Source organism: Triturus cristatus, chromosome 5_1, assembly GCF_964204655.1.
Source record: "Triturus cristatus chromosome 5_1, aTriCri1.1, whole genome shotgun sequence".
In the NCBI taxonomy this organism is placed as follows: domain Eukaryota; kingdom Metazoa; phylum Chordata; class Amphibia; order Caudata; family Salamandridae; genus Triturus; species Triturus cristatus.
Genome location: NC_140587.1, coordinates 108,026,692 through 108,038,042, shown reverse-complemented (window position 1 = coordinate 108,038,042; position 11,351 = coordinate 108,026,692). Strand labels below are relative to the sequence as shown.

General features: G+C 45.3%; 1 pseudogene; it reads left to right on the top strand.

The window, feature by feature from the left end:
• Positions 1-1,116, top strand: part of LOC146830332 (28S ribosomal RNA) — a 1,941-nt pseudogene extending 825 nt beyond the window's left edge.
• The last annotated feature ends 10,235 nt before the right edge of the window (positions 1,117-11,351 follow it).

Sequence of the window (11,351 nt, the reverse complement as noted above, 5' to 3'; positions counted from 1 at the left end):
ACATGGAACAAGGAGTCTAACACGTGGGATAGTTGGAGGGCCGATAGAAACCCTGTGGTGCAATGAAGGTGAGGGCCGGCATGCACCGGCTGAGGTGGGATCCCACCACGTTTCCAGCGGCGGGCGCACCACTGGCCCGTCACGCTCGCTCCATCGGGGAGGTGGAGCATGAGCGTGCGTGATAGAACCCGAAATATGGTGAACTATGCCTGGGCAGGGCAAAGCCAGAGGAAACTCTGGTGGAGGTCCATAGCGGTCCTGACATGCAAATCGTTCGTCCGACCTGGGTATAGGGGCGAAAGACTAATCGAACCATCTAGTAGCTGGTTCCCTCTGAATTTTCCCTCAGGATAGCTGGCGCTCAGAGTTTTGTCTGGTAAAGTGAGTGATTAGAGGTCTTGGGGCCGAAACGATCTCAACCTATTCTCAAACTTTAAATGGGTAAGAAGCCTGGCTCACGGGCGTCGCATGGAATGCGAGTGCCTAGTGGGACACTTTTGATAAGCAGAACTGGCGTTGCAGGATGAACCGAATGCCGGGTTAAGGTGCCCGATGCCGACACTCATCAGACCCCAGAAAAGGTGTTGGTTGATATAGACAGCAGGACGGTGGCCATGGAAGTCAGAATCCGCTAAGGAGTGTGTAACAACTCACCTGCCGAATCAACTAGCCCTGAAAATAGATGGTGCTGGAGCGTCGGGCCCATACCCGGCCATCACCGGCGCTGAGAGCAGCGGGGGCTAAGGCACGATGAGTAGGAGGGCTGCTGCGGTGCACACGGAAACACGGGGCGAGGGCCTGGGTGGAGCTGCCACAGGTGCAGATCTTGGTGGTAGTAGCAAATATTCAAATGAGAACTTTAAAGGCAAGCGCCGTTTGGAAGGAACAGGCGATGGCCTCTATTGCCCTCGGCCGATCGAAAGGGAGTCGGGTTCAGATCCCCGAACCCGGAGTGGTGGAGGTGGGCGCCCTCGCAGCATCCAGTGCGGTAACGCAAACGATCCCGGGGAAGCCGGCCTGCCACCCTACCAAAGGCCTGGTACGGGGATCCATCATGCCCGGGATACTCACTCTTCTCAACTGGGTTCAAGGGCACCCAGGGGCCCCAGGGAGGGTGGTTTCCCCACCCCAGGCTCCGTCCTCAGTCCTACCATGTGGCAGGGTACCTGGGACAGGGTCTGGCAGACCTGGGAAGGCTCCCCCTGTGCCTCTGGGCCCAGGATCCCCGGTTAGGTCTAGGGGCCCTGCCAGGATCTCTGTTCGACTGGGTTGAGGGGGACCCCGGGGAGGGCGACCTCCCCACTCCGAGCTCTGTCCTTCATCCTGCTGCATGGCATGGTGCCCGGGACGGGGTCCCGCAGGCCCGGTGAGGCTTCACCTGCACCTCTGGGCCTTGGGATCCCTGGCTGCATCCAGGGGCCCCGCTGGGACCTGGTTGAGTGCTCCAGCCCTGGGCCCATCCCCTGGACAAACGGGGGTTTGTCGGTACCTTGCGGGCCTCCCCTGATTCTCCTGCTTGTCAAGGTGTCCAAGGCCGGGGGGCCCGTCGGCTACTCCTCACAACCCCCATGGCTAAGGCTCAGCTGGGGCCCTGGGTCTCCAGGCCCCCATGCCCTGTTGCCCACTCACTCTTTTGTTGAGGCACAGAGCGACAAGATGGCCTCGACTTTCAAACCTGGCCATCTGGTCGCACCCATCCCCTCGGTCATCTGGTCGCACCTATCCCCTCGGCCATCTGGTTGCATGCAATGCTTTCCAATGGGGCGACCAGATGACCAGGCTGCCCTGGAAGTCCCTATGAGGGCTTATTTTCCTCCCCGATCCCATCCAGGGCTCCAGGAGGTCGGGCACGTCTGTGCCTTGGGTCCCCTCAGTCTCACGGTGCACACGGCTTACCAGAAACGGGGGTACCCTTCCTCCTGATTACTAGTGACAGGGTACTCCGGAACCCCTCTCGGTCAGGCGGTCCTCAGCCGGCATATGAATGGGTCAGTATGTTACCCAGGTCGGGGCTCCATCTCTTGGGCAAACGTGTGGTGTGGTGCCCGGTGCACAAGGAGGCATCTCCTCTGCCTGGGAGCCCAGACAGAGTCCAGGGGCCTGGGCTCAGTCTCCCAGCCTGCCGCTCCACCAGGGGGCATGAGAAGGGGTTCTGCCGGGGAGGCACCCCTCTTGATGTCCTGGGGGAGGGCGGCATCACCACCCCAGGCTCCGTCCTCGGTCCTGCCGTGTGGCAGGATGCCCAGGACCGGGTCCCGCAGGAACGTGGAGGCTTCCCCTGTGTGCCCAGGCAGGGAGCCCCAGCTGGGTCCTGGGGTCCCGACTGGGCCCCGGGTCGGTTGCTCCTGTCCTGGGCCCCACCCCCGGCCTGTCGCTCTGCCAAAGGCCCAAGAAGAGGTTTCATTGTGCCCGGGGAGGCTTCCCCCGCACTGTGGAGAATAATTTTACAATTCTCTAAAAAATTGCAAAACTATTCTTTGATACACCTGGCCCTAGATCTCTTTATGATAGATAATTTTGATGTTTCCACAATATGTTTGTGGCTGTTTCCTGTCGTGGGCATTAGACCAACCCAAATTAGTGAGGCACCATTTTTATCGAGAGAATGGGGGAATGCCGAGTAGATAGAAGTCTGTGACTCCTTACAGATTCAAGAACTTTCCATTATAGAAATGTGAAGAAAATATGTTTTTTCAGTCAAAGTTTTAGGTCTGCGAATGATTCTGGGTAAAAAAACATGATAAAAGCCACAAAAGTCAGCCCACCCTGGATACCCTTAGGTATTTTAGGTTTGAAAAATATACATGATTCCCTAGCTGCTGGCAGAGCTAGGGCCCAAAATCCACTGCTAGGCCCATTGCAAAACAAAGAGTCAGTTTTCAGTGGATAAATGTGAGGTGTTTGTGTTGCATTTTGAGATGTTTCCTGTCACGGCACAAGGCCTACCCATCCAAGGAAGGAAACATTTTAGTTGGGAGACTTGGGGTAATGCTGGGTGAATGGAAGTTTGTAGCTCCAAGCAGATTACAGAAAATTTGTTTTTTACACATTTTATTTTTACAATGGATACTGGATAACAGAACTTTGTGGGAGTCACACAAGTCACCCAATTCTGAATTTTCCTGGGCACCAAGTTTGCAAAAATGTACCAGTTTCCTAGATTTCCCTAGGTGCCGGCTGAGCTAGGACCCAAAATCCACAGCTAGACACATTGCAAAAAGAGGCTCAGTTTTCAATTAAAAAATTTGATGTTTTCACGTTGTGTTTTTGGCCGTTTCCTGTCACGAGTACTAGGCCTATCCACACTAGTGAGGTACCATTTTTATCGACAGACTTAGGGGAACAGGAATCCTAGAAAAAGTGTTATTAATGACTGTCTCTCTGCATGTGTGCTTTCCAAATATAACACAGTGTGTAAAAAAGAAGTACATTTAAAAAATGCTCTCTAATTCACATGCTAGAATGGGTATCCACAAATTCAGAAATGTGCAAATAACCACTAATTCTAAACTTCATACCGTGTTCCCATTTAAAATAATACACTATTTTCATGCTTTATATTTTACCAAATGAATTGTTTACCCGGTACACAATAAAACGAAACATTGCAAGATGCAACTCAGTTATTGGCTTTGGGTACCTTGGGTTCTTGGCAACCCTACAAGCCTTACATATCTCAATCAGAAAGATACAGCAGACATAACAGTATATTTATTTTGAATATCTGCCATAGTTAGAAGAAGTTACCGGTGAAAACGTAGGCACAAATGGCAGTTTATTTCAACTGAATGTCAATATTGTTATTTTATTCAACTGTTACTTTCTACACAAAAACCTTGGTTTCATTTCATACTATTTCTACCACTAAATGGAATAAGGATTAAAAAAAATAGGAAGAACAGGCCCAGTAAAATGCCAAAACTATGTAATGAAATTTGGTTTTCTGACACGTTTGCCTGTTCCTCAAAGCTGGGACACCATTTGCAGAAGAAAAACAAAGATGCTTTCTTCTGCAGTACTTTTTCCCCCATGTTTCCCAAAAACAAAAATGTAGCTGAATGTTGGCTCCCCTCCAAGGGAATCCACAAACTCTGGGCAGCTATAGAATTTTCAGGATGTTGTCCTCCAGGCAGCAACTCCCATCCTGGAACCCAGCACCAAAATTACAACACCCCAATATTCTACCCTAAGCCCACAATAATCAAAAAGCCCAACATTAGGGAAATAATTATAATAAATATATGGGCACACTAGGGCTGTGTGGTACCCTGAGCAGTGATGCTGGTGGTTGGCACCTACTCCCCAACTGTTCCTGGACCCGTCTCCGCAATGTCCCTCTTTGTGCCCTTGGAAAATAGATCAGTTTTTCTGTAAATCTCCACAAAATTATTATGACAGGCAAGCGCAGTAACATTGTTCTTCTTTATAGTAGATCGCACATACTACCAGTTTCGGGTTCATTGACTATCGTTGAGTTGCTGATACTATTCCTACCATTCCTATTCCAAATGTCCTTAACAAAAACTACATTTGGATCTTTGACTCTATTCTCATTTCCCAAACCCCTTGTTTGACAAAATCAGTGTCCCTTTTTTGAAATGCATAGATACATCCTACACATCGCTATGAAATAGCTTGGAACTGTACGAGATACATAAAAAAAAGTCACAGAGAGGATATGCTACTTGCTGATATCACTGATTCACTATGGTGACAAGAGGATAATCTGCAATGGCTTCGTAATTATTCAGCCAAAGTCAGCGTCATTGATGCACATGATTAGGTAGCGCTGAGCAACTGTCTAGCAGAAACTAGAAACTGTATCACATAATAATAATCCAATGTAAACTAAATGTAAGTTACCCCTGAGTGTGAGCAGCATTTTATTTGGAATTTTATTTTAGCATTGTAAAACACAAACACTACAAATAATTAATACTCACGAGCTCCGGATTCTCGATGCCTAGGAGGTGGATGGGGCAGGTCCAAGCTATCCGCAAATTTTGTGTCAGATGATGGACAGTGTGCCCAGCCTGGCTGGTACACCGCATGCACCGGTGCATTCTTTCCCAGTGGAGCTTACACTCCTGACGGGGGTATCTGATGCCAGGCCTGCTGCCAGCATGGAGGGAAGGTGGCACTGCACAAACAAACTAGTGCTGTCACCTCCTTCTCACTAAAGATCGATCAGGCTGCACACCCGGGTGCTGGTACGGACCTTAAGGAAGAATACCTTCTGCCATTGTGCAAGGTGGGGTGTAGAAAGATGAGAAAAGAAGGTGAAGGGAGGAAAGGAATGAAGAAATAAGGAAGCACAGGAAAAATAAACAAACTACTAAAAGTTACAAAAAACACCATAAATTCTTTTTAAAAAACGCAAAATACACAAACACAAAGACACACTAATGTAATAAAGAAAAATGATGGATAGATAACTTTTAAAAGGGGGGAGGGGTATTCAGATAAAATAGTAATTGAAAATTTGTCCCAGGACCATAACAGGTAGCAGAAAACCAGCAATGGGTAGCTCGAAAAACTACTAAAAGAAGTTTACATATTTTTCTAGTCATAACCCGTCAGTCCCTCTTTCATTTCATTTTAAATTGACCCTTTCCCCTGCGAAGAAAAATATTCTGACCCAAACAAAAGTTATCCATTCACACTCATTAATTTCCCTGGTGTTCATATACGGTTTTGTAAAGATAACATTGACTTAAAATCAATTTGAGGAACATGAAATTCGCAGGTCCTGGGCCATTGTGCAGAGATAATAATGGTAGAGACATCAGCAGATTTCTATTACAATGCAGGCAGGGCAGACATTATTTCAAAATAAAATTGCATCCACGGGTTGAGTTGAAAGTTATAAGGCAGCAGTGTTCCAGTTAACTGGTGCATATCATGAATGCCTTTCAGGAATAGCTGTGATTGCTACCCGCCATAAAACTGGTAGCCGCCTGACGGGTTAGCATTTAGCAAGAGCTCACTTCTGTAAGTATAAAGTGCTGGGTGATTAAAGAGGGAATCCAGACAGCAGGTCACATAATGTTTAGTACATAAAGCTGGCAACTGATCGATTGAGCCAATCATTCTCTGAGAATATATCTCAATAGTCATCCTTGACTTTTAATAAATACATAATGGCGAGGGCCCGCACAGCTTCAAGCTGAGCTCCCACTCAAAACTGGAAATGCTGTCACGCAGACACATCACTGCTACTATTAACCTCTCCCCATAACCTTTTTTACCTTCTGCCTCCATAAAAAGTCATTATTTCCGTCTCAACATTAAGCTTTTACAGCCTTATCCCCTCCATAAAGTCTTTTTTACCCTCTGAACTTAACCTTTTGTCTCCTTTTTGCCTCCATAAGCAGTCTTTTTTACTGCCTAAGCTTAACCTTTTCCCTCTTTTTTGGTTCCATAAAAAGTATTTTTTCCTGCCTAAACATAAAAATTTTGCCTCCTTCTTGCTTCCATAAACCTTGCTTTTCCTCCTGCCTAAAAAAAAACTTTTGCCTCCATAACCTTCTTTTTATCCAGCCTATTTGTGACTCCTGTGAATTGTGACTCTTTATTCCCTATTTTGGAACATTGCATATTGTGTTTCCCGATTCCCGCCTAAACTTAACCTCTTTGCCTTTCCAGTTTCTCTATTTCTCTTATCCACCCAGAGCCCCGCCCCCTCCTTGGACCCTACTTAATAGAGGCTGTTGCACAGACCACATTACACAGGTACCTGGACCAGGTCCTCCCACTGCTGCATGCTGAGCTCACACGGAATCCTGTAACTGTGTCGCTGCTCCTCTCAACCTCTCCCCATAACCTTCTTTTCCTTCCCCCTAAATGTAACCATTTTGCCTCCTTTTTAATCCATGAAACATTCCTTTTTTAAATTAACTTAAATTTATGCCTAATTTTAACCTCTTAAATAGTATTTTTTCCAGCCTAAACTCAACCTTCTGCATTCTTTTAGCCTTCTTAACAAGCCTTTTTCCCCACCTTAAGCTGACCTTGATGTTAACTTCCTGCCTCCATAAAACAGTCTTTCTTTCCCACCTATGCTTAACCTTTTGCCTCCTATTTGCCTCTATAAACAGTCTTTTTATTAACCCTGGGCAAAGTAGCAAAAAAACTCTGAGTGCTACGCGTAGATACTCAAGCACACGGAGTTGTTTCTTTACGCATGCTCGCATGTGCTTGCTTATGCTCGTGAGATGTGTTTGACATTTGGCCGCCCTAGTATTTTTTGTGCAGGGCCACCACCCCTTGACCTTGGAAGCAGGCGGCAGATGGGTGAGGGTATGCCGGGCAGTGTTTCGCTGCTCTGGGGTCTGGCGCACGCTAAACCAGCTGACCCACTGGTGGTCAGACATCTTAGAGCTGGAACAGTACCTGCTGGACCTTCTAGGTGTTGAGGTTGTGAGGCTTGGTGAGTAGATAATAGTATAATACTAGTAGTATTGTGTGTTTTGTGTTACTGTTATTGTGAATATAATTTTTTTCCGAATAGCAAGAATGCTGCTGCTTACATTGCAGGTAAATAACATTTAAAAATCTTCTGTGATTGTTATTCTTCTAGACATAGGTACTCTGTGCTACTAATCTTACTTGTTTGCAACTTTGCGCTCACTTGGGATGATTATGTAAGAGAATTTACTTTAGTGAACTTAAATTAGGTAAATCTAAAGAGGCTCTAGTACTCCCTTTGTCCTCCTGTCACTAAGATAGTGGTTGATTGATAGGTAGCTTAATTACGTAGTATTAGTTGGTAATCTTTTTGCGGTCTGTGTGACGCATCCTATGTCACGTCACGTGCTGCTGAGTGCTGCTTACTCCAGTCCTTAGTAGAACCTTTTGTAGTTTGTTAGTGAGTGAGTAATAGTCTAACAGAACATCAGCAGCAACCAACCAACAATTTGGTGTAGGCAAAAATGTATGCATGCATCCTCCATCTATGCATTTTTGAGGACTAAAAACATTGGAAATGCAGACTTAGTGAACAATTGGCCTGTCTGGAATAGGTAGGCTTGATCAGGTGGTACTTAGGCTTACGATGGGATTCTGGAAGCAGAATGGAACACTAGATTAGTGTTCATAAATAATAACTAGACAGTCCGCGAATCCCTCGATACTACTAGTCGGTCTGATTCGATAGGTTAATTTTGTTGCAATTGTTGTTCCCAAAAATGTTTTTAGAGCGCTATTTTTAAAACATTTTATTTGTTTCACACCAATCATCAGTGTTTGTCTCTTTCTTTATTATATCTTACATGATCAGCACATAGGGGCAAGAAGATGGGGTCAGAGTCGATGGCAGCAGGACAAGATGCCTCCCAGGACCAGGACCGCTCCTCTACGATGGTTCTGCTGCTGGCCCCATTAAGTCCTCCAGTTGTTAATATTATAATTATATTTCCCTAACTTTTATTGCACCTTATTTTTTCTGAACTATTATTTCCATTTCCTAATTCTATGTTTTACCAAATCTTCTTTGATCTAGACTATCTGTTTCTAAATGTGTATTATCCCTCCCTCTAACTGCCCCTGCTCTGACTCTTTGTACTACTACTATATTAGTCTGTCTGTAGCTAAGCTTGCCCAGTTGGCCACTCTATATTTTTATTTTATTTTAAAGGTTTTAAAACTCGGATTCACCAATAGCTCTAGCCACTGAGTTCAGTCCTTTGTGTTGTACTCTTCTAGTCTTCTTAATCATGAGGATTTTTGACATTCCAACAAAATGCCCAACCAGATATTTTACTATTTTTGATAGGATAGGACTTTCTACTACTAGTGTCTACTCTACTCTAGTACCCAATTTGTACTAGTGATGTATGTGGTATATGTAACTTTGGCACATTACTTTTAACTTTTTTTTCAATCTTGCTAGTGAAAAAGAATAAATAGGGGGAGGTGTATATGGCATCTAAAAAAAAGTGCAATGTGTAATGTTTTTTCTAAGTGCACCAACCGCCAGGGCCAGCAGGGGAGCAGGCGACGTCAGTCAGGACAGAGCAGTGGATGCGGCAGCTGCCACAGGGGTGGGTGAGCCACCAGCAGTGGCGTGCGGTGGAAAGTTATACTTATATTCCTTACTTATTGATAACACTTGCTGCAAGGGTGTACACTGTATGTTGAGAGAGACTAAGTTGTTGTGAATAACAGTTGAAGAAGACAACCTTTACTTAGCATTAGAGCAATAGCATTAGCGGCGGGAGTAGTAGTTGAGTAACTAATGGCGTCTTCTATCTGACTTCAACTCAGCTCAGAAAGTTTTATGGAGAAGACTAAGAGTCAGATCAGATGACCTTGATGGATGGGTTGAACGAAAAGGGAAAGAAGGATGGAAGGAGGAAGGGCGGGTGGACGAGATGTAATATGTATGACTGGCAGAGAAGGATATGTGGGATGCATGCATAGGTCGCTGATAGGAATCAGATGCATGGGTGGTTGAAGGATGGGTGAAAGGTGAAAGAAAAGATGCCTGCCAGCGTGGGTGAAACTGTATGGGTGATAGCAAGAATCCTCTGGGGTGTTTCATGAGTCAAACTCAAAGGCAAGTTAGGAAGGAAGGACACATTAGTAGTTTAAAGAAAAATAATAAATGTTTGCTGTTGGTGAAAAAAACTATGGTTCATTGAGAGATTAAGAAGAAGATTGACATTTTTATAGCAGAGGTGGAGACTATCACTGGATGAAGAGTATTTGGGGAAAATGTAAAAGAACATAAACAGCGCCAGAGTAGCAAAGCCACAGAGAATAGAACAAAGTTGTATTTTCAGAATACTCCCTTGACTCACAGCAGTTTGCAAGCACAGCATATATATTGTGTATGTAATGTGTGTTGTTGTTATCAAGCGCCTCCCTCCAACCCCGAGGCCCACTCCCTTCCTACGTAAGCTGTGTCAGCCTGCCATGGGTGGCCTGGCCTATCAGCTGCATGATTGGTTACACAATCAATCAAAACAAAGTACCTCATGTCGTCCCATAAATAAGCAATGATCATTTGGATCAGATATCATCTGCCTTGTTTTAGTAGTCAGGGCAGAGTGAAAGTGAAATTGAGCAGTTGCCCTTGATGTAACAGAGTATGGCCAGTGCCACCCATAATAGAAAAATAGGATGATTGTGTAGTCATCTTCCCCACCTGCAGACAGTAGTAAATGCTCACCATGCCATTCCAGTTTGAACAGTTGATGGACAGAATGCAGAACAATGTCATACATTCACCCCAGTACAGAGATCTGGGCCTAAATCCATCGTTTTTTTGCTCACCATGCCATTCCAGTTTGAACCAAGCCATATGCAAATCAGTCTTTACCCTGTGCCTCATGGGAACAGTCCAGCCCGAACTACCAGGCCAGGTCCTCCCTGGACTGGAAACTAGCATCCTAGGGCTGGTTTCGGGGTTTCACCCCTCTTCAGCTAGGAAAGCTGGATTCCAGTGACATAGAGAGCAAGGAACCCACGCCTTTGCATACCCGTCCCACTCGGGGTGACAAATGCAAAAACAACAGTTGATGGACAGAATGCAGAACAATGTAATACATTCACCCCAGTTGACCTACATTCAATTCTGTGTCTTTTGCTAGTGCTACTGTGCCACTATGTGTAGAAGACTACCCAAGCAGTGTGCATGATTCCTTCATCTTCCAACAGTCCTACATCAACCAGCGCTTCAGGATGGCACCTATGGGAATGCACTGCTCGTTGGCAAGTACCAAATGAACACACCACACACTTCAACTCCACAATCATGCAACTCACAACTCTGGCAATGCACACATCACAAAATCACATACAACATGCCAAACAACATGCACCACTTGGTGGACTAATATCCTCATGTGCAGAGAAAAAAATGCTGGCACTCAATTTGAAGAAAGCCAGTGACTAGAGTGTGCTGTTCCATTGCCAAATGTTCAAGGCTATGGTGGGTGGAACTACATTTTGAATTACACAAGAACAGACTAATAAATGAAGAAAGCGGGTGAAAACCCATACACATGTTTGTATTTTTATATAGAATTATTTGAGAAAAACAAAGGTTCTTGGTTAGCACCACACCTAAAAATATAATACCCGTTCTACCCGTTCATTGGGCTTATGCTCAGTGAGAGAAGCATTATAAATTATATCGACTGTTTGGTTATCATTCCGCTCCTACGGGAAGTGTTTGCTTCAGCTGGAATTTCTGGGGCGCTATTTTAGATGTTAAAGTACACTCACTTATCATGCTGTTAGTCACATGCAGCTCTCTGTCTTCTGTATGCATCCTATGCAGAAAGAAAGCGTGAGCTGCTACTTATTTTCCCAGCATAGGCTTTAATGTGGATGCGGCGCATGCAAAC